Genomic DNA, 25,058 nt, shown 5'->3' with positions numbered 1-25,058 from the left:
AAATATCATCTGATACTCCCTCCCCCTTGGGGATAAGAAAGATCAAGCCCTCTGAAAATTCTGTGGCATCACCCTAGTGTCCAAAACATACTGAAAGCCCCTGCGGAGGCCTGGCCCCAAAAGGTCCCAATAGCGCATAAAAAAGGCAGGCGTCAATCCGTCCTCCCCTGGGCAACTATGGCGCGGCAGGACCCTCAAGGCCTCAGCAAGCTCAACCTCTGAAAGAGGCTCACCCAGAACTGTACGCATACGATCTGTGACCCTCCTCTGCACATGGGCCCACACAGTCTATCTACAAGCATCCCGAGCCTCAGTGGGCTGGCTTCGCTGAAAGTAGGTCTCTATAGAACCCAATGGTAATGGCTTTGATCTCCCCAGGCTCAGTAGCTACCGATCCGTCCGGCCTCCCAAGCTAACGGACTCCTACTCGAGCATGGCGAGGTCCAGTGATCTCAAAAAAACTCTCCAGTCACTCTATCACCAAGCTCCATCCACTAAGAGGTTTGGCGATAGTAAAACTCATGTCTCTGCTCCTCTGCCTCTCTAACCTCGTGTCGTGCCTGGCTCAGCTCAGACGCCACCCACTCACATGTAGGCCGCTGCTCCTGAAGGCACTGGAGTGAAGCAAGGCTGCGTCTCAGCCGATGCTCCCGCTCGCGAGTCTCTCTCAGCCGTGTCAAAGCTGCCGCGTGTAGAAAAGAGGTAAGGTCGATGAGTCCTGGCCTGCTGCATCCTAGTCAGAGCACTGATTGTCATGCCAAATCCTCTCAATGTCCTCAGAGCAAGACTAGGATCTGTAAGTACCCTCTCTGGGATCCTCAACTACAGGCTGGGCTCCCGTGTCCTCTCCTCAAGTGTCAAAATAACTGGCGCATGGTCGAAAAATGAGGTGCCAGCGAGAATGCCAACAGAGCCCCCTCGCTCCACTAACCAGTCGCCCACATAAAAGCGATCAATCCATGATAGATTAGTCCCTCCCTGCCGGCGATCTGACCGAGAGAAACTAAGACTGTCCTGAGAGGAGGAGAAGGCCCCATGCTACCATGCATCAGTGATCCTCAGTGACATGCAAAATCGCTCCCAAGCTGCAAGCTCCGTGCCGTGCACTGTAACATGACTGCCTCCCACCCTATCGGCCAGGTCCTCAAGCATGTTGAAGTCTCCCCCGACACACCAATGTGCGGCCTCTGGTAATGCATCCGTAACCTGGGTCCAGAACTCTGCTCTGGCACTAGCATGGTTGGGCGCATAGACATCAAGCACGCCCAAGAGCTCATCATGCATCCTCAGAATGACATATTGTGCTCTACCACGCACAATGATCCCTCGATCCACAATGGCCTGTCGCCATACATCTGCAATGACCATGCATACTCCTCCCTATCCACCCAAAGGGCCGAACCCTGCAGACCAAAAGGTGTCCCATCTACCAAGCATCACCGAACCATATCTCTGGATCCTGCTCTCACCCAAGTGGTGCTCCTGCATCATCAAAATATCAATACTGCCACCAACCAGGCATCTCTACAGCTCCTGCCTCAAGCAACCACGATAGCGTATGTAATGTGCTCCACCGAGGCCCTGTACATTCCATGAGATGATCCTCATGGATGACCTGCTGAGGTGGATGCTGTCTCAGCCGTACGACGAGCCTTCGCAAGTGGCTTGGATGGAGAATAGTCCCCATCCGAGCGGCTACGAATCTGCCCACCCGGTGTGCTGTAAGAATCACGAATCAGGCGCCAGTGGCTATGTCCCATGGCGACTGCCTCTCGCTCAGACAGAGCAACCTCATGAATGCATACATATCCAGGGTCGCGTGCTAAGTCTGCCACTATGCAAACGACCAAATGGCAAATCCCGGAGGCATCCACACTCTCGAGATCCAAGAAAAAATGAGCCAACTCCCATAGTCGGCCTATCACATCTGTCACCTCCAGATCGCTCACATGGTGTGAATACTCAATTGCTTGAGTCTTCAAAGTGCTAAGAGCGAGCTCCAGAGTCCACTCCCGGTCGCATGGCCCACAGAGAGGGAACGAGAAGGCCACCGCTGAGTCAAGTGCTGAGTCAAAGTGCTAAGAGCGAGCTCCAGAGTCCACTCCCGGTCGCATGGCCCACAGAGAGGGAACGAGAAGGCCACTGCTGAGGGGGGTGGAGAAGGAGCCGCTGCCGAATTCAGAGCGAGGGCGGGAGGCGGCGAAGGTGGAAGCAAGGCGGTAGGGGGGATTTGGGTGGGGGGGTGAAGGAGGGGGTGCTGGCATCTCTTGGTCCTTAGTCGTCTCGCAGGGGTCTCCTCCTGTAGGGGAGCAAAGTTGTTCCTCTTCACGGGAACCCAATGGTGCTAAGCCTGAGGCTACGGCTGCATCGGTCTCTGGGCATGCTGCTGTGGCTGTCTCCCTCAACGGCGCCCCTATCTAGGCTGCCACTCCGAGGTCTCTGTGGCCTGAGCAGGTGTCCCGGAGGCTGCCTACCGAGCCACATCTGTGGGCGGGCCATCAGGGGCCTCCTACTGAGGTGAGGGTTGGGGTCTCCTGCGAGGACAGGCCTTGGCTAGATGGCCGACCTGCTTGCAAATAAAGCACTGGTTCGGGAGCCCCGAGAACTCCACTCTCTAATCAATCCATCCCCCCTATCCTCGGTAGAGCTGAATGACCTCTAGAAGGGAGGAGATATCCGGAACCAAAACTCTGACGGAAGGTAGCCCAGCTGCTCTGGCCACCACTGAAGCTGTTGTGGGGCCAGTCTCTAGCACCGAACCCACCAATGCTCCCAGCCTAGAAAGGAGCGGCAAGTACTCACGGCAGAGTCCAGGGAAGCAAATTGTAACATGGAAGAGGCGCTCTCCCTGCTCGACCCGCTGTTGGGTCAAAGCCATGCTGCCAAGGTCTGAAGAATGCCCAAGCACCCCTGATGTCTAGGGGACTCATGGCTAGGACCTTGGCCACGCTCTGGGCAGTCTCGAACTCGATCTGGTAGTGACCACGGCCCAGTAGCTGAACGTCCAGGATCTTGCCCACATCTACAAGAAGAGAAGATCTCGAATCTCCCCACTACTAGGGCGAGTGCCGACTATACGACAGATGGTGGAATATGCTTGGAGGCGTTCCACCTCTGCGGTGGTGAGGCTCGCTTCCTCTTCTGGGCGAAAGAGAAAGCCTGATGGGGGTATCCTCAGGGGCGGGCGAGGGGGCTGCGGGAGAGTCCCGATGAGGTGGGGCGGGAGGAGCCTCCATCAAAGTCTGAAGCTAGGTCAAAGGCAGAGCGAAGCGGAGAGTCCTGCCAGGAGCCGAGCTGCACACAAGGGCGGAGGGGGAGGGAGGAAGGCAAAAACGAAAAAAAAAAAGGGGGGAAACCCAGGGGACGGAAAAATTAAAAAAAAAGGGGGGAAGGTAAGGCGGCAAAGATAAAAAAGGGGGCCCTAGAGCAACGTGAAACAGGGGGCGGGGGGGAAGATATGGCAACAGTGGCAAATGGGGGGGCAAGGCGCTGAAGGAAGATGGGAGGGCACAAAGGAGAGGAGAAGGAGCAGGGGGCGGCGCGGGCGCTGCAGTGCTGGGGCGCGCAAGACAGCCAGGCGAGGGAGGGGGGCGAACGCGAATGCAGGCGGGGGGGCGGGAGGGGTGAGCAAACGCGAAGGCGGAAGAGGGGGGAGGTGTGCAGTAGCGCGAACAGGGGGGAGCGCGAGCTTCAGCGAGCAACGAGATCTGCATTATGCGTAGACTATGCATAGTGACTATGCATAACCTTTGCATAGTGCTTGTGCATAGCCTATGCATACCCTATGCATAGTGCATATGAACTATTTTTTTAATTTATTATGATAAATTTTTGTAGGTCTATTCAAGCGAGCAACCACCAAGGGTTTCGGCCATGTAACAGTTTATATGGATTCGGCCTAGAAGAGGTAAGCCCTCTTTTTTCATTCTTTGTTTATGCTTCTTCTCTTTATGTTTTTTCGCCTCTGGGTGCTAAGGATTAGGGCTAGGTTGATAGGATATGGCCCCTATGCATAGCCTATGCATTGTGCTTATGGTAGCCTATGCATACCCGAGATATGGTGCATTATTGCAGGCCATCTAGAATATTGTTTATGTCAAGTTAGGAGTGGTTGTCCCCCACGAGTAAGTGGTTATAGTGGAGGGGGAGCCCTCTATCTTCTCACTATAATTCTCTTGTAAAATAGGAGATTCCTTTGGCTTTAATAGTGGGGAGCATGTGGAATGTCCTTAGAAGCTATCATCCACCAAAAGGGGCATTGTCCACCCTACTTGTCTAAGCAATATTGTAAGAGGTCTCAACAATGTTTTAATATCGCATGTTGTCTTTTTTGTCTAAGCTTGTGTTGTTGTTTTCTCTTGTTTGGCTTGATATTGTCAAGGTAAGCTCTCTTATTCATTCAACCTCATGTTTATTGCACCCTTGGGTACTGAGTTTAGGGTTCAAGATTATACATAGAGATATGGGGCATTGTTCTAGGCCATCTAGAATATTGTTTATGTCATGTTAGTAGTGGTTATCCACACGAGTGGGCGGTTATAGTGGAGGGAGACCCCTCATTTTTCTCATTATCCTTCTCTTGTAAAAGAGGAGTTGCCTTTGGCTTTAATAGTGGGGAGCGTGTGGAAAGTCCTCAAGAAGCTATCATCTTAAAGGAGAACTGTCTACCTTACTTGTCTAAGCAGTATTGTAGGTCTCAGCAATGTTCTAATATCACATGACTTTTTTGTCTAAGCTTTAAGCATGGATTTTATTAGATCAATCATGTTTTTTTAAGCATGGATCTTATTAGATCAATCATGTTTTTTTGCCTCATGCATGTATGTATAGACAATGTCGATTGACCCCTCAGCAGATGTGGCAAATCTGCTATTTATTATTATAAACAAACGATATGGGCAGTAAGATTGGTATCAGTTTACTCAGACACGGGTATGGCTCCATCAAACCTTTTCACATACACAAAGTTAACCTTTTATGCAAGCTACAAGTCCCATTTTTAAATCTTATATGTAAGTGAGCTTACAATCGGGCTAGTCGACACCATGGGGGCAATCTACCCCACTTGGCCAGTCGAGTAGACCACACCTTTGATGGGCACAAGGCCAAGTGGTGTAAGCCCATCACGATATGGTTGTGAATGAACCCACGCCACCTTCCTTGACTAGACCCACTCTCGCTCCCGCAAGTTCGTCTTCACCATGACAACTTCCTAGTAGAAAGTCTGGGGGGGCTAGTAGACATGCTAGCGGGGGGGAGCAGGTTGCTTTTGCTTGGTAAAAGAAACACTAGGTCTCCCAATGTGTATCCCCAGAAGGGAGGCTCTTTATCTACACATTATCAGCCATCCCCTAGGAGACCCATTCCACCATTTGATCCACGCACCCTACTATACATCGTGGATGTCAATGGTTCCCTCATGATGGATGCATGAGGGAAGCAAGTCATGAACCACATGCATGTACTTGCAAACCTCAAGTTCATGAATGCCTTCAAGAAGTGGAAAGCACCAGATGAGCTTTCAAAAGAAATATGTCATTGATGTGCTTAAGTCAAAGTTTCTTGTCCCACATGCGGGTCTTTGCTTCTCCGAGGAGTGGATGAAGAGACGAATCAAGATTTTTCTCTCTAATAGGAGAGAAAATATCAAGAGAGCAGCAAGGAATAATTTGGAGAAGCCCAGCATTTGCACGATCGAGGAGTGGAGGCATGCACATAGCTTCGTGAGAAAGCACCCACATGGAGAGCATGTGGAGGCATGCACATAGCTTCGTGAGAAAGCACCCAGATGGAGAGCAAATATCAAGAGAGCAATAAAGAATATTTTGGAGAAGCCCAATGTTTGCATGACCGAGGAGTGGATGCATGAGGGAAGCAAGTCATGAACCACATACATGTACTTGCAAACCTCGAGTTCATGCAGGGCTTATTTTCCCCAGTCGTGAGGGAGATTTTAAAAAATAACATTTAAAGCGTCAAACGGGCTTCTTTTCCCCAGCCGTTGAGGGAGACTTTAAAAATATTAAAAAAAGCGTCAAACGGGCTTCTTTTCCCCAGCCGTTGAGGGAGACTTTAAAAATAACTTCTTCTCTCCATACAAAATTAAGAAGGTAATTAGAACAAGGATGGAGAGAGAAGCTATCTCTATTCATAAATAGCTATTTATAAAGGCCTTATGCAAAAATCTATATGCATAGATTCTGTAAATAGAGCCTACACATTGAGCTCTATGCATAGAAGCCTATACCTAAAGCTGAACGCATAGAGTCTTATGCATAAAGCCTATGCATAAGTCTTATGCATACGCTCTATGCATAAGTCTTATGCATAAGCTCTATGCAAGACTTATGCATAAGCTCTATGCATGTCTTATGCATAAGCTCTATGCTATAAGCCTTATACACTATGCTAACCCTTAATCCCATCACCCAATGGTGTAATAAACATGATCTTGTTTTACATGGATAAGAGATCTTACCTTGATAACATATATAAACTCTATGAATAAAGAGAATACCTTATGCATAGAAAAACAGAGCATAAGAAATATATGTTATATGTATAAGAGAGTATAAACATTCAAAAAGCTTATGCTCTCCATCCATGCAAGGCACTCTACATCAAAAAAAGCTTTATGCATAAAAACATAACGCATGTGAAGCCTTATGCATAAAGCTCATCCATAAGATTTATACATAAAACATTATGTATTAAGCTTTATGCATAGATCTTAATTCATGCATTCAGCTAAATTCATATAGCTCTATGCATAAACTCTATATATAGAGCTTGCATAAGCTTACAAGCCCTATGTATAGAGCTTTCATAATCTTACAACCTCTATGTATAAAGCCTATACATAGAGCATATGCATTGAGCTTTTACAAGAAGGCTATGCATAGAGCTTTCAACAAGAAGGCTATGCAAGCTCTATGTACAATGTCCATGCAAGCTTTCAAGAAACCTATGCATAGAGATTTTATAAGCTTGCAAACTCTATGCATAAAGCCTATGCATAGAGCTTATGCATAGAGATTTCACAAGCTCGCAAGCTCTATGAATAGAGCTTATGCATAAAGCTTGCAAGAAGGCTATGCATAGAGATTGCAAGCTTATGATAGGTTTTATGCATAGATCTTGAATTAATCCTATGTATAAGCTTACAAGAACCCTAAACTAACCCTAAACCATAAAACAGGGATGCAATAATACATAGAAAAAAGCATAAACAAGGAAAATCGAAAGATGATCTACCTCTTTTTTGCGAAGCTGAAGGAGAGGATTAGTGAAAGATTGGTGAAAGAGCTGCAAAACAAAATATTAAATAAAATAATTAGTAAATTAAACACAAGAATAAGAACTAATACAAAACCCTAAAATCTCTATGCATGCATTAGGAGATCTATGCATACATAGAGAGCTCTCAACATGCATAGAGAGCCAAAAAAACACAAAACCCTAAACATCGTATATCGTAAATTAAAAAGCAAAAGCAAGAACATATTAGTAAAAGTGGAGAAGGAGAAGAGGAGAAAAGAAGAAAGAAGGAGAAAAGAGGAGAGAGGAGAAAAGAGGAGAAGGAGAGAAAAGAGACGTTGCATACCTTCTCTGCAACGCTGCGAAAAACAGAGAAAATACGCTCTCGGCTGTAAAAAACTTACGAGCATCGGTATATGCTTCGGAATATGCATCGGTATATGCTTCGGAATATGCGCCGGTATATGCTTCGGAATAAGCGTCGGTATGTGCTTCGGTATACGTGTCGGTATACGAAAATTTCAAATTACCCCGCCCGACTTGTCTCCTCCAACATTACGACGGGCATACCGACGTTCGACATTTGCGTCGGTATTTTAACGTCGGTATGCCCTCAAGCTCTAGTAGTGAATTAAATAACTTCTCACCTTCCACTTGGACTGAATCCCATACTAGCCACCCATTCTTGAGGTACATTTTTTTCTTCACACAATGGTGCATGACATTGAAGACTAATGGAGAAATGAATTGCTTCACATAGCATATGGTAGGTGTGGAGACATGGAGTAATAACAACATCCAAGTGAACCCAAGTCCCCAAAACATACACCTGTCATACATCAAAATGGTAAAACTTTCTTCATTCTATTGTTGAAGTCATATATTACAAAGTACCTATGTGCAACATATACACCATTGGTAATGTTTCTTACCTATCTATCTTTACAGCTACATCGGTGACATGAGTGGGATGCTTCATTACCAGAGGAATGAATGCTCATATACCTGGTTGTGTGACGGATTCAGTAACTTGCCTTAAATTAAACATGAGCCTGGTTGTCTTTTCCATCTCCTCTTTTGCACGGATCTGGTCTAGACTAGCCTCTTCTAGCACATCATTGGAAGTTGATAACTTCACTTCGAAAGGTCTTTCATTAATTCCTTTAGTAGTGATGTACTAGTTGAGCTTTGATTCTATTGAGCATTATGGAGTTTTGTTTTAACCCATGATCATGTGAATTCTATTGATGCCACATTCGTCCTTGCATCTACCTCTCAGGTTTGTGCTGACTCTATGTCATTCATTAATGACTCATTTCTGGGGCTACAAGTGCTTGCTTCCAACTAGATACTACCATGTTGAGTTCCTCGGATGCAAATGTACATGCTGAACTATCATTCCCCTTTATTATGCCCAAAAATTCATGTTCTTCTTTCATATGTTTTCTATCTTGACTAGCAACTTTGACATTGACATCTCTATGATGGGAAAAATCATTCTAGTCAACATTGATGCCATGCTTCATGGTACCAAAGGCATGAGAAAGCACTATGCCAACTCCATTGTTCATGATTGATGGTAAATGGTAGATGTTGGCATACAAATTTATAAACTCCTCTTTCCAACATGGCTTCAAACAATTGATATGGTATCCATGAGATGGATGACCTTAGCACTACTATCCATGTTGTAGCCATCCATTGCTTCATCGCTGGTGGGTACAATTTTGGTCTCGTGGATACCATTGATATGGTATCCACAAGAAGAATGACCTTATCGATGCTACCCCATGTTGTAGCCATTGGGGGGTACAATTTTGGTCTCACACAGAGGAAGAAGTTCCAACTCAAATTCTTGCCTTTGGGGATTGTGAGGGTATAAGGTGCTGCCTTCCCCTTTCCCATTGATTTGTTGGGACTAGCCATACTTCACACATCCATGCATGAATTTATTTTAAGAAAATAAAATTTAAACCCTAAAAATGAATCATGCATACTAGTTTCTCTTACTGCATGTCCTTTGTAAGTTTGTGCATATGAGAGGGTGAGCAAGAGAGCTGAGAGAGAGATACCTAGAGAAAGAGAGAGAGAGAGAGAGAGAGATTACATCACTAAAAAAATTAATTTTTTTCCTATGAGAGGATGGGTGAGAGAGAAATAGTTCTCTGAGCGAGAGAGAGAGAGAGAGAGAGAGAGCCATATGAATGAATCATGCATACTAATTTCTACTACTGCATGAAACTAGTATGCATATGAGAGTGTGAGAAAGAGAGCTGAGAGAGAGAGAGGCCTAGAGAGAGAGAGAGAGAGAGAGAGAGAGAGAGAGAGATTACATCATTACCTATGCGTGAGAGGATGAGAGAAATAGAAACAGTTCTCTGTGCAAAGTAGAGTGAGTGAGAGAGAAAGAGAGAGAGAGAGAGAGAGAGAGAGAGAGAGAGAGAGAGAGAGAGAGAGAGAGAGAGAGAGAAAGAGAGAGAGAGAGAGAGAGAGAGTACCCTAAACTTGGAACTTGTTGACCTGTAAATGCTGCAAGATACTATGAATACCATATTGGAACTTGTTGACTTGTAAATGCTGCAAGATACTATAATGTATGATGTTTGGTTGGGTAGAGAGAGCTAGAAATGAAGCGTGGATGGTCTCACACATTAAAGTACCATCACGCATATATAGATGAACAAAGTATGAGTAAAAAGGTTAAAAGTTTTCAATAATTAGATTCACATATGATTCTAGCCAAAAAAACTATACACATAGTCTTTTAAAAAAACTATTCAAATAGTTCCACCCTTTTAAAAAAAACTATACAAATAGTATAGTACACCCCTTGGGAATAGTATGTACACCCACCCACTGTACCTTCAAAAGGCCTATGATAGAGTTCATTAGTCTTGAGGTAATGTAGAAGTTTGTATTTGAGAGATTGGTTTCTCATTAGTAGGAAGAGGTGCTACTCTCAACTCTCCTAAAGCTAAGATGCTAGGGCTGATCCATGTACAAAGACCATAAGGCTCACATATCATCCTAAGATATCTTGCATGAGGCGCCGCAACATGGCAATCAGAGTGGTAAAGTTAAGCCGACATGAGGAATTCCTATGATGATGTAAGATGATGGCCCTGATCCTTCTATGGTGGCATGGGCATGGGCAGAGGCCTTTGTGTCAAGGTCATCAACCTCTACATAGCTCTGAGAGAGAGAGAGAGGGAGAGAGAGAGAGAGAGAGTCTGCTATTCATTGTGGCCATTCACCCTTTGATCCTTACCCTCTAGAAGGAAGATCAAGTTGGAACAATTATTAGAGGCTAAGAAGTGGAGATCATGTTCAACTAGTCATTCAATGCTCAATGCTTTGTATAAGATAACTCTGCTTTTCCTTAAGGCTAATAGTGACAATGGAGGACAACACTAATTATTGTTCAAGGTTTTGCCAATGCTTTGGCTCTAAATAAAATATTAATAAATCAAGGATCATTACTCTAACAGAAGATGATTCATTTGAGTTTCATAGTTGGGGCTAGAAAGTGGTGCATAAAGAAAAAGTTTTTATACACCAAGGATGTCCAATGGGGGATGGAATAACCATTAAATAGGTATTTGAATGCATCTTTTCAAAAATACAAAATTAAGAAGTGGGAATTTGTGCTCCTCTCTTTTTATTCCAGAATCACAATGATTAATTCCATTTTTTTTGCCTTACCTTCAGGTGTGGAAGCTATTGTGAATTTCAAAAAAATTCACTAAAGTTCCTAAGCCCTATTAACGCTTTTCTTTGGAGGAATAAGTAAACATTAGATAACTTAGGACAAAGTCACTATTCCTAAAATGTTGGGGGTTTAGGGATCTTAAACATGTAGGTACATGCTAGAGCTAGAATTGGTACTAAGCTATGGCATGCATTATCCTAGATCTTTGATTGGGAAGTAATGTTACAAGAGATTGTTAAGGTGTCCCTAGTAAAAAAACAAGGGAGAGTGGAAAGTTTTGAACAGGAAGACCAAAGTTTCTGAGAAACCCCCTTTGAAGGTCGTGGGGTCACCGTATGATGAAGGTTATGATCTCACCATATGTTGCCTTTCTCATTAGGGATTTGAGAAAGAGCATTGGACTCATTGAATGGAAATATTGTTGGAGATTTTTACTTAAATCCTTGCTTGATTACCCCATTTGGTCACACCCCCTCTAGGTGCAGAAGTTGACACAAAAACTTTCAAGAGGCTTAACAATAAAGGCATTTCTCATTCTCATCTAAAGGGACTTGTGGGATTTTAGAGTGGCATTGAAGGGATCTTGAATAGGTTAAAGAGGAGTGTAGATCAATTAAGTAAATTTATAGAAATTTTATCGTCAATATTATAAAAGATAATTAAAATATTTCTACAAAAGATAAATGAACTACAAAAAAACTTGATGTAGATTACCTTAATGCATACATTGATGCACCATTATTGGTAGTTTTGCTTCTTGTTTAGCAATGAAGGCTAAATCAAGGGCTTCCCCAATGGTCTTTTGTCAACTTTTACCTCCTAAGAGGACATCAAAGTGAGATTTTGGTGAAAAATATGAAATCTGATTATAATTTTACCTTTAACTATACAAGATATCTAGAGGTCCCCTTTATGTACTTTCTCTTATCGTTTGCAACCATAGGCGAGTGATGATAGTTAAGCTCTTCACTTGCACTTTCTATATAGGCCCCCATGGTTGGGATGGTATGTGCCATCCCCTATGAGAAAATAAAAATAGATGCACAGATGGCATAAACTATCTCAAACTAGCTCAGTATGACCCTTAGGTGAATTGAGGGGCCACTTAGGGATGCTAAATGATCATAAGAGCACACTAGGCTCCAAACGTCCACCCATAAGGATGATTCTTATATTGGGACAATGTATGAGGTATTATAGGAAAAAATCCCTTGAGTAGCAAGCTCATATGCTTTTTCTCTTGCATATATACCACCACTTCAATATATGAATGCAAAGCTTTGAAAGTTCATATCAAGCACTACAAGGGTCTTCAGGGTAGTGCTTGCAAATCTACACAGTTTGAGGGAAAGATGTGTTACATATTATTTTAAGAGCACAAACCAACATTTGAATATTAAAAAAACTCAAAAAATCAAGAGCCATGGAATTGACATCAATGAAGAAGCTCAAACAATATCTGCTTATAATTTTCTTGTGCTCTTAAATTTTTCTATGTTTACAAGTTCAACAATGATGGTTTGTATACACGATCAACCTTTACAAGCCCTTAAAATTCATCCTTGCAAACTTGGAAATCAAATATTCAACCCTTACAATGGTGGCTTGGTGATGAAATGTATCTCTTGGATATTCTATGTGTATTGAAGGTTACATTGTCGCCAAAATTACTCTACTAAACGTCATAGGCATTCTTGTCTTCAATGTTGCTTTTGCCGACGTAGAACTAATAATAGCCTTTGGCCTCATAATTACGAGCGGAGAAGGTTGTGTAGGATGTCAAAGTCATATTCTTGTAGGATTTCAATCCATCTCCTTTGTCGCATGTTGAGGTTAGGCTAGGTGAAGATCCACTTTAGACTTTTGTGGTCAGTTTTACAAGCTGGAATTTGCCCCCTAAGAGATAATGTCTCCATAATTTGAGGCAATGAACAACTGCTAAGAGCTCCAAATCATGGGTGGCATAATTTGCTTCATATTGCTTCAGCTTGCGAGAAGTATAAGCGACTGGTCTTCCTTCTTGGCCTAAGACACCACCAAGTGCTAGACTACTAGCATCAGTAACCACTTCAAATTCCTTGGCGAAATCAGGAAGTTTCAGGACTGGGGCAGAAGTGATAATGACCTTGAGCTGATCAAAATTGTTTTGATGGACTGGTAGCCACACTATTTTGCAATCCTTTTTAAGAAGATCCATCAAAGGTGCAGCTACCAAGGCATAATCTTTGATAAAAATCCTATACCATCCCGTGATTCCCAAAAACCCACAAACTTCACAAACTGATTTAGGGGGTGGCCACTCCAGAATATCCTTGACTTTGGCGGGGTCTACTAAAATGCCATCTTTGGAGACGATGAATCCAAGATACTCAATTTGATGAGTAAAGAAGATACATTTGCTCTTCTTGGCATAGAGTTTGTGTTTGCGCAACAATTGTAGAACTCTACGCACATGCTCCTCATGCTCTTCCATTGATTTGGAATAGATTAAGATGTCATCAAAGAAAACAAGCACAAATTCATCCAAGTAAGGACGGAATATATCTTGCATTAGGCGGTTGAAGCTTGCAGGAGCATTGGTTAACCTGAGTGACATTACAGTAAACTCATAGTGGCCATAACGGGTATTGAAGGCTATCTTGGGTATATATGCTTCCTTGACTTTGATCTGATAGTAACCAGACCTTAAATCTATTTTTGAGAAGATTTTGGCCCCATGAAGCCTGTCAAGAAGTTCGTCGATGCGAGGGATAGGATACTTATTCTTGACAGTGACTTGATTTATCCCTCGATAATCTATGCAAAGGTGGAGAGTTCCGTCCTTTTTTTGGAAAAAGAACAGGTTCCCCCCAAGGAGAGCTACTGGGGCGTACAAATCCTTGCTCAATGAGTTGGGAAAGTTGTCTTTAAGTTCAATGGCTTCAGGAAGGGACATTTTATAGGGCGTTTTTGAGACGGGTTGAGCTCCAGGGATCACCTTGATTTCATGATCGACTTCTCGAGGAGGCGGTAGCCATGTAAGCTCGTCAGGGAAGATATCAGTGAATTCTTAGAGCCAAGAGGGTCTATCTCCATACTGGGTTCAATGGCTTTGTTGAGCTTGACTAAGAAAACTTGCTGACCCTTACGTGTCCCCTTGAGAAGATGTTTTGCCTTAACTACCCTAGGTTTAGGTTTTCCTGTTATCCCTTGAATAGATATTACTTGGCCATGCTCATTTTCAAAAGTGATATGCCTCTGGTTACAATGAATACTAGCTTTGTTTGCAATTAACCAATCCATCCCAAGGATTCCATCATAAATTCCTAGTGGCAAGACTCTAAAGTGGCCATGGGTTTGCTCATTACCTAGCTCAAAATCAAGGTTCCCTATAGAGTGGCGAGATACTACTTCTTTCCCACCACTGGCTAACTCTACAGTCATTCTTCTAGCTGTTTTTTGACTTAAGTTTAATTTTTGCAAGCACCTAGGAGAAAGGAATGAATGGGTACTACCACAATCAATCAAAAGCTGAAATGGCTTACCATGATGAGTGACTGGGGTTTGGATTACACCAAATTGTTTATTCGGACCTTGGTGTTCTACTGCCACATGGACGGTGGCACGCTCTTCTTCAGCCATTTCCAAGGTCAGTTCTTCACTTATAATATAGGCGGTCCTAGCAACTGCTCCTCCGCGGCCTCTACCACGCCCACCGCCTCTTGCACCTTGGTTGATAGGGGTTCCACGGCCTTGATTTCCTCTGCTACCTTGGGGAAATGATGTTGCCATCTTGGGACAGTTGGCTCTAAAGTGTCCCGGCTCATTGCACTCAAAACACAGAGGGCCTTCTCTGGAAGAAGTAGCCTACGGGCGGGGGACAAAAGAGTTGCCTTGTCGCCCTCTGTTGTAGTAGGGAAAATTCTGTTGGGGTTTCTTGTAGGGTTGATCTTTAGGATTTGCCTCAGGGTAAGATCTCTTTTGATGCTTAGGTTTGTCAGTCTTCATTTCTTTCACAAGGGGCTTTGCTCGCATGAGAATATCCTATAATGTGCTTGGCCTCATTGCTTCTAGGCGAGAATCTAAGGGTTCATTTAGTCCTTGGCAGAAACGAGCCACTTGCTGGGAAGTAGTCATAGCTAGGGCATACTTCCGAAGAGTGATAAATTTGGAATAGTAGTCTTCAAGAGTTAAGTTGCACTGCCTAAGACTAAAAAACTCATTCATCTTTATGGATTCATGGGATGGGGAAAGATATCTTTCCTTCACTGCCTGCTTGATGTCTTCCCATGCTTGAGAATGCTCGATGACTTCCTTGTCACGGCACCACTGTTTCCACCAGAGTTTAACATCTCCGATGAGGCAAAACATTGCAAGCATAGACTGATTTGCTACCCCATTACCGACTGTAGAGAAATTATCGTCCATCGCCTCAATCCAGACTTCAGCATCCTTCTCAACCTTTGAACCTTCTCCTTTAAAGGAGGGCGGTTGCATTTGCTTGAGCAGGAGCTTCTTCTCCTGGGTATCAGTGTAAAGCACATTGGGAAGTGGAGGGTGATCGTCCTGGCCATCATTGTAAAAACAATTTTAAGATTACAAGATTCATATTTGCACAACGCTTATTTTTGGAGAGTAAAACATTGAAATTATTTTATTTCTAAATATTTACAAGGACAAGTTTTATTACAAAGATTTGAGACTAATACAATTAGTCTTATTTGCTATCAAGGGAAATTCCTAGGCTTGACTATGACATAAGGGTAGAGCGGTCCACATAGGTGAAATATGGGGGTTCCGCTGTAGTTTCTAAGACTCTAAAAACTGATGGTAAGGGTGGTAGACTCTGGATTGGGGTAGATCCCAACACAGCTACTCTATAGGTAAGATCTGCATCACTTTGTCATACACCCAGCGATCCTGAGGTATGCGAATCCCATCTATAGTCACGGAAGTGTCGGCCCTGGGGGTACCGGACGAACCAAAATAAACGGATCATCTTCAACTTTTCAATCCAACAAATCCGCTTTAGGTCGGTGGTGAGGTTCCCAAGTCGATCTGCTCGGATGAAGAAATATCTCGGCCCACGACTCCAGAAATCTGTACCCCATCCTCTTTCAATATGAGAGAAATGAGAGAGGGACTTCTTCTCTAGTATTTGCACCATGGTGTCGCAGAACTCAAAATTCGAGGAGTGACTAGCAGTCTCGAAGATGCATTGGAAAACTAAAAACTTGGAGTAGGCATCTTCCTTTTCCTACAATCATTCAAACACCAATTCAACTTATTTGTTTTAGTAGGATATTTTTACTATTTAGCATTATGTTAAGTAAAACATTCATTGTTGCAAAACAATCCTTAGATGGTAATTCCTAGGAGCTAAGATCGGCTCTGATACCAATTGTAAGGTTCCTCCTTCTAAAATAGGAGAAACACTTAAGATAGTCACTTAAGTCTTAACTTGGAGAAAATTTCCTATTTATCAACACCTTGACCATGTAGAGATTAAGGATACGATTCATAGGTAAGACCTAGTCCTATCCCACAAGGAAAGCGTGATTTTCTAAAAGTCAAATCACCCATAGGGTAATTTATCATAAATTGGACAACCACTAGACTTGATTTCTAGAGGCAACGCTTTTTTCCTCATCCATGCAAGGCACAGACCCGCCGCTGACCTAGTCTTCTAGAATAGAGTTGCCCAAGAACCTAATTATCTAGCGTAGGGCTTTCCCTTAATCTATTGGAAAGTTACCCGACTAATCGGGTCCACCCGTCTGTAGGATGGTGCCATCGGGGCATTCCATCCTCCCACTTTCCACCCTACTCACGCTTCAATTTGTTTTCTAATTAATCCTACCACACTGTTTGACATAAATAAACATGTTCCTTAATTATGGCCCTTTTCACAAGGTTTGTTAAAACAGTCTTTTTACACAATATAATCATGCCAAAGACAAGATATATATATAAAAAGTTGATACATGAATCAATTCCATACAAGCCAAACCGGCTCTCTTACTCTTTTCCTTTATTCTGCCAATGATCTAGAATTCGACCTTCCAACCACTACATGCTGGGCAAAACCCTACGGGACCATACACCTCATCGGCTACTGGTGGCGAGGACTCAAGCCGGCCTGTCACCCTCTCAGGCTCCATCAATCGATCCTTCCGCCCCCCTCAGAGGGATGTCTGCACACTAGCGTGGGCTTATTTACCGCACTAGCCTAGGCAGCATCATAACCTCTCGCCTCAATCGGCGAACCTTATGTTACCATATTATAGTAGTGATGTGTGTGAACACACTTAGGACCGCCGGGGCACTTTTTCCCTCACTAGGAGGTTTTTTCCCCCGTGCATTGTATATACGCCCTTTATCTTTTAGGGTTGGTGATCTTTCATTTTTGGCACTCATAATACACTACAGTGTTGTGCTCAAGCTTCCTCATCTTCTTGAAGTTGTGTGTGCATTCCTGCAACCCTAATTCCAACAATTGGTATCAGAGCAGGCTTCCTCCTCCCGGGCAGCATCACCGGCACCTGCCGCTTCATCTCCTCCGATTGCAACGAGGTTTCACGAGCGTCTGCAGGTTAGTATATGCCGTGGGAGGGCCCGTAGGGCTTGTTCGTTTCAGAATTTTGATCTGAAGTCATTTCGCCCTCCGTTTTTGCATTCCAAGTACTGCGCAGGCAAAATCGTCCTACTGTGCAGATTTTCTGTCAAGATTAAAATCTGCAGGACAGGTGCCCATTCGTCTGTTTTGGGCTGTGCTACATAGCACAGGTCGATTTTATACAGGTTTACCTCTTACAGACAGCATTTACATCTAGTAGTACAGTCATTGGCCATGGCTGACAACAATGATGTATTCCGCATGTTGGCTGCTGAGGATAAGTTGGATGGCACCAACTATCCATTGTGGGCATATATGATGCGACATGTATTGGTAGCAAAGGGGTTATGGAACATTGTGCAGGGTATTGATGCACGTCCTATTGTGGCTGGGAATGCTGCAAACACATCAGAAACAGGTACTGTTGATGATGGTGCAGGCACAAGTGCTGTAGCAGCTGTTCGAGAACCACCACTTTCAGCAGAGCAGATTCGTTGGGATGGTAGAGATGCGCAGGCTCATGCCTTGATTGCGCTGTCTGTCAAACGTACCATTATCCCACATATTCGCTCCTGCAGGACTTCTAAGGATGCTTGGGATGTACTTGCCACATTGTATCAGGCAAGAAATGAGGCTCGTGTTGCTTATCTCCGAAAACAGTTGGAGAGTGAGCATATGAACGAAGGTGATTCTATGGATAGCTTTTTGACAAAGATCAAGGATTTCAAAGAGCAGCTCATTTCTGCAGATGAAATCCTGTCAGACAGTTCACTTGTGCAGACTGTTTTGAATGGTCTACCAGATTCTTATCAGGGTTTTGCTTCCACTCTTCGCTTGATGATGAAAGGCAATCCCAATGCCTTATCATTTGAGGAGTTAGTTTCTGTTTTGCTGCAAGAAGACCAGTCAAGGCAAAACAGGAATATTATGCGTGTCGCAGATCAAGCTTTCGTTGCTAGTCAGAGAAGTGGGAAAGGTAAAGCTGGCTTTTCTTCTAGTAAGCAAAAATCTGCAAATGCTGCGCAACCAAAGAAGGAAGACAAAGATGAGAAGAAGGGTGACAAACAGAAGACATTTTGCAAGTACTGTAAGGGAAATGATCATGTCATCAAAGCGTGTCCTAAGCTGGCTGCGAAAGAGGCTAAGAAGAAAGAGGCTGGTATGGCTGTTGCAGATGCCTCTCCTTCTAACAATGAATCTGCTAATGTTGTGCTAGATACAGAATGGGCATTCAATGCGCAGTGCAGTTATGACCCATCTTTGCATGACACATGTATGTCTGCAGTAGATTCAGATGTATGGTACTTTGACAGTGGTGCCACTAAGCATATCACCTCGCAGCGCAGTTTATTCACTTTCCTTGAGTCTGCTCCCACAGGGAATACTGTCACTTGTGCCAATAACTCCTCTTATCCCGTTGAAGGAGTTGGACAGATTGTGCTGAATGTTGCAAATGGCAACACCTTTACACTTTTTGATGCATTGTATGTGCCAGGGATCAAAAAGAATCTGCTGTCAGTCTCCGCATTTGCCAAAACAGGTTTGGTTGTAAAATTTGTGGATGACAGATGTACTGTTCATGATCTCTCTTGTGGTGACATCATTGTAGCATCTGGTTCACTATGTCGAGGGCTGTATAAGCTCAATATGGATGGCAAATGTGTAGAGGATTCAGCATGTGCTATTATGGATACGCAGGCTATTTCAGATGCAAAACTGTGGCATGCACGTTTTGGTCATCTGAATTTTGCAAGTTTGCTGCGCCTGCAGAAATCTGAAATGGTGTCTTCTTTGCCTAAGCTTGAGGCACCTGTCAAGCATGTTTGTGAGGGCTGCATATTGGGTAAAATGCAGCATGCTTCCTTTCCCAAAGATGGATCAGTGAGAGCTGAACGCAGATTGCAGCTTGTTCACAGTGATGTTTGTGGTCCCATGCAAACTCCATCATTTGGAAACTACCTTTACTTTGTGACTTTCATTGATGATTTTACCAGGCATGCATGGGTATATCCTTTGAAGGCAAAGTCCGAAGTGTTTTTGTGCTTCAAACAGTTTTTGGTTATGGCTGAAAATGTGTCAGAAAGTAAGATGGGCACCCTCCGTTCAGATCGAGGGGGGGAGTATATGTCTTCAGAATTTAATGCATTTCTGGCTGAGCGTGGGATACAACACCAATGTACAGTGCCGTATACACCACAGCAAAATGGTGTGGCTGAGAGAAAAAACAGGTCTCTCATGGAAATGGCAAGATGTATGGTTAAGAGTCAAAGTCTACCACATGGTTTTTGGCTTGAGGCTGTCATGTGTGCCACTTATGTACTAAACAGGTGTCCCACCAAAGCATTACAGGTTGTCACTCCATATGAGGCTTGGCATAGCCGCAAGCCATCTGTTGGCCATTTACGTGTTTTTGGTTGCCTGGCATATGCATTAGTGCCTGTGCAACATCGCAGAAAATTGGATGACAAAGCTGTCAAATGTATTTTTGTTGGATATAGTGCTGAGAGCAAAGGCTATCGTTTGTATCATCCACAGACAAAGCGCATTTTTGTTAGCCGTGATGTTGTATTTGTGGAAGATGCAGTTCAGCCCTTGGTTTCATGTACTAAGGAGACAGATATCAGCTCACGTGATGTCTATGATACATTGTTGCCTCTTTTCAATGGTGCACAGTCAAGTGCAATACCTCATGAGGCAGTTTTTCAGCCTATGCAGGTTTTAAATGATGGCACAGATCAGCCTATATCTGATGCAGATGTGCATGATGCACTTGAGGATGAGAGACAAGAGATTGAGGGCTCTAGGAATATGCCTAGATGGCTGGTGCAGACTTTGCGTGACAGCAAGTTGGATGCCCCTTTGTCTAGTCGCACTCGTTCTGGCTCTCATGGTGCCTCTTATGCGTCAGATTGTTATGCATTGGCTGTTTCTAGTATGTGCGATGAAAGTGAGCCTGTTTCATTTGATGAGGCACAAAGTTCAGAAAATTGGATGGCTGCTATGCAAGCAGAATACGATGCTATTATAAAGAATGGTACATGGTCTTTATGTGACTTGCCCCCTGGCAAGAAGGCCATTGGCACTAAGTGGGTATACAAATTGAAGCGTAAGCCTGATGGCACAGTGGATCGCCATAAGGCTAGGCTTGTTGCAAAAGGTTATGCTCAAGAGAAGGGCATTGATTTTGATGAGACTTTTGCTCCCACATGTCGTATGACCACTGTTCGTAGCATCTGTGCATTATCAGCTCATAATGGTTGGAATGTACATCAGCTGGACATAAAGACTGCGTTCTTAAATGGAGATTTGCATGAGGAGGTGTATGTATCGCAGCCTCGTGGTTTTGTTCAAAGAGGGCAGGAAAACAAAGTGTGCAGGTTAAAAAAGGCTTTATATGGTTTAAAGCAAGCTCCACGAGCTTGGTATGAAAAAATACATGCATATTTGACTGCACATGGGTTTCAGAATAGTCCAACAGAAAGCACTTTGTATGTTAAACGTGTGGATGGTGTACATCTAATCATTGCTCTCTATGTCGATGACATGCTGCTCACAGGACCAAATGAGAGTCATATTGCTGATTTTAAGGCTGATTTGAATGCCTCTTTTGAGATGTCAGATTTGGGGCATTTGCATCATTATTTGGGGATACAATTTAAGCAGTGTGATGGAGGTATTGCTTTGTGTTAGACAAAGTATATTGAAACATTGTTGCGGAGATTTGGCCTTGAAGACTGCAAGCCTATTGCTACTCCAATGGAGACAGGTTTGAAGTTGAGTCTTCATGATGCTGGAGATCACTTTGATGTCACACTCTATCAGACAGCTGTTGGTTGCCTCATTTATGTATGCATTACGAGGCCAGACATTCAGTTTGCAGTCTCACAGGTGAGCAGATTTATGCATAGCCCAGGCATTAAGCATTGGCAGGCAGTGAAGCGTATCTTTCGCTATTTGAGTGGTACTCGGCATCTTGGGTTGTTTTATCCCAAGGGGGGATCATTGCCGCCAGATTTACATGTTTTTTCAGATTCTGACTGGGCTGGTTGTTATGACACACGCGTGTCCACGAGTGGTTTTTGCTTCATGCTTGGAAGCTCATGCATATCATGGTTGAGCAAGAAGCAGCCTACTGTGGCCACTTCTAGTTGTGAAGCTGAGTACAGGGCAGCTTTCACAGCTACGGTTGAGTGTGTGTGGCTCAGACGCCTTATGGCTGATTTGGGTGTTGGGCAGCCATCTGCCACCACCATCTTCACTGACAGTCAGAGCGCATTGGCAGTTGCGCGGAACCCAGTGTTCCATGCTCGTACGAAGCACATTGAGGTGCACTACCATTATGTCAGGGAGAGACTCTCTGCAGGAGAGATCAGTTTGGCTTATGTGCCAACACAGGATAACCTTGCAGACCTTTTCACAAAGGCTCTGCCTCGTGAAAAGTTCGAAGCTTTTCGCAAAGCTTTGGGCTTACTCTCTTTTGTGGATTCGTCCACATAGCTAGACACTTCCCTATACATGAGTGCTAGCTCTTGTTCACCGCATCACTCCAGGGGGGATTTGTTACCATATTATAGTAGTGATGTGTGTGAACACACTTAGGACCGCCGGGGCACTTTTTCCCTCACTAGGAGGTTTTTTCCCCCGTGCATTGTATATACGCCCTTTATCTTTTAGGGTTGGTGATCTTTCATTTTTGGCACTCATAATACACTACAGTGTTGTGCTCAAGCTTCCTCATCTTCTTGAAGTTGTGTGTGCATTCCTGCAACCCTAATTCCAACACCTTATTCTTCCCATGGTACGAGGGATACCTTGGGCCATTCCCGGGCTTTGCTAATGACGCCGCTCGGCTACACAAGCACGGAACGGAGTGAGCGTTGAAGCCAGGAAAACTTGCACTCTTTAAAGACAACAATTTCCATGCAATTTATTAAATACAGCATCACACAATTCGTAACTTCATACAATTTTATGTCATTATTTCAAAAAGGAAAAGATACACATTTATTAGCAATATTTATAATGTCAAAACCTTTTCTTTAAAATATAACCAATCTAACCTGGCCACCATCTCCTTGAGGAGCTTGAAGAGGGAGGGTTGGGGCCGCATTGGGAGCATCTTCCCTAATTTCGTTGTTGCGTACTCCTCTCGGGGTAATATTCTGACATTTCTGGGATGGGGTCATCTTGGGCATCAACCTGTAGGGCTTGCTGCTACGGTCGAAACGCTTCAGTCGGATCTCAATTCTGAGATCGTTTGCTCACCGTATGAGCAAAAGACTATAGCGTATGAACTATATCTAAAGGCAAAAATCCCTTATTAAAGTCTACGCAAATGGGGGGAATTGTGAGATGTCCTTAAGACCAAAAACGTGGAGGAGAGTTGAGAGGGCTGCTGTAAGTCTATTCACACAGGGGGGAGAAGAGTTAAGGACACTGCCTCCTAGCAAGAGGGGAATGGAGGAAAATTAGGTTATCTGAAAAGAGGCAAATGAGGGGGTGTGAGAGGGGTGGCTGCAAGGGGCGGCTGTACCACAGCAAGTATGCTACAATGCTACACAGGGACGGACGACGGTACAACAGGGCATACGCAACAGAGAGATGCGTGTCGTCTGTGGAGCACCCCGGGTGTTTATATAGCTGAGGGGTGAGGGTACGGGCACTGTGCAAAGCAAGGACGAAAGGACGGTGTACTGTCAAATCCTATGGATTAGTGGCCTGCATGGGTCTAGGGGAAAGGTACAGTGTCGGTTGTCCGGGAAAGGAGTGGTACGCATGTACCTTATCTGGTCTGGGACAGCATGGGTGTCCACGTAGGGGTACGTGTGGACCATACAGTGGGCGACTGTCCTTTGGTTCTTGGGCGGCCATCGTATGGGCACCCTAGTAAGTGTGTACGGCCCAAATTTTGGGATGGGGTACCTAAATTTGGGGCGCCCGCCTCGATTTGCGTGGCGGACCGTCTTGGGGGCGATTTTTTTTTTTTTTATCTGGGAGGTTCTCCTGGTCGTTGGGGTTCAGACCATTCGTTAATCTGACGCCCGGTCGTGTATTTATTAAGGTTTAAAGGTCGTCGCTTTTTTAACTAAAATGATTGAAATTTACGTATAAGCTTGATCCGGTGTCCGTTTTGGATGCTGTAAAATCCTATATTAGGGTAAAATCGTGCCCAGATTCTAAATTTAGGCTCAGAATTTGAAGATTCTAAGTAGAAATGACTCAAATAATAAAATCATTGATTTTTATACCATAAAAACTCATAAATTTATCTATTACATGAACATTTCTTTATTAGTGAAGATGGGTATGTTACACACTGCTAAGCCTTTCTCTCGTCTATATGTAATTATCTTTTATTGTTTTATACTTACCATACTCTTGTTTTCATGTATGTAGGATGAAGAGAAAGAGGAAGATCGAGACTACGAGCATGAAGTGGGCAAATGAAGTGAAGACGAAGACGAGTCGGAAGAATACGATGAGGATTCTGCGTACCCTCCTCTTCCTTGTCCTTTCTTCTCTGTATATGGCCAAAGGCCCAACCAATCGAGAAATATAATATATATTTGGTTCACTTGTATTCTTCCCAGTTTTAATTTCTTTTTCAAGTTTATGTTTGTATAAAAAAACTATCTATATCAATTTAAAAAGAGCTAGGGCACTCTAGAAGGTCCTGAGAAGACTCCCCAATCTGCCCCAGCTTCTTTTCCCATGCAGTTGTATCATTGCTCAGCAGCAGCAGCGATCCCGTTGTGCAACAAAAATGACATTGTTTCTAGCAACGAAATAGTCTTGACATCTCTGTACCCTTCTAGTTATAAAAGCGCTGCCTATTTCGTTGTTGCTAGACCCTCATTTTTCTGTAGTGAAGTCAGTTGCGTAGGAGGGGATGTTGTGTAGCCACACCCAAAAGCTCCACTTCGACATGACTCACAACAACACAAAGCAACTATAGAGACGCGCAAAATAGCGGGCGCATCTATAGGCGTTGCTTGAATAGAGAAATTATGCGCATCTAACAGCGCGTGTATTTGCGCGTGTATTGACGCATCTATTAGGACGTCTACATTGAGAATCTAACACTGCATCTAACAGCGTGTCTATTTACGCGTGTATTAGCGTGTCTATTTATGCGTGTATTAGGGCGTCTATTAGTGCGTCTACACTGAGAATTAGACGCGTATTTAGACGCAAAACAGAGAGTACAAAAAGTGAGATTTTGGTGTAGGCTGGTAAATGTACATCACTGCTTTCCAAAAATTGCCCATGATTACCAAAGCACATTATTTTATCAAAAACATCAATGCTTTTTTGCAAACCCACATATACAAAAAATAAGTGAGGTGAGGAGAATGAGACAATATGTAAAATAGTTTAGCCAATATCAATGATGGGCTACGGTTCAATCTCATCCTCAATGAGATCAACCCTTGCCAAACTATCTACTTCAAAATCCAAACAAGTGTTTAGATCTACAAATACATTCAACCCACTACT

The sequence above is a fragment of the Cibotium barometz genome, chromosome 1 (assembly GCF_041138505.1).
Source record: "Cibotium barometz isolate CiBa-2024 chromosome 1, ASM4113850v1, whole genome shotgun sequence".
In the NCBI taxonomy this organism is placed as follows: domain Eukaryota; kingdom Viridiplantae; phylum Streptophyta; class Polypodiopsida; order Cyatheales; family Cibotiaceae; genus Cibotium; species Cibotium barometz.
The sequence above is the reverse complement of the archived record's forward strand: the minus strand, read 5'-3'. Positions refer to the sequence as shown.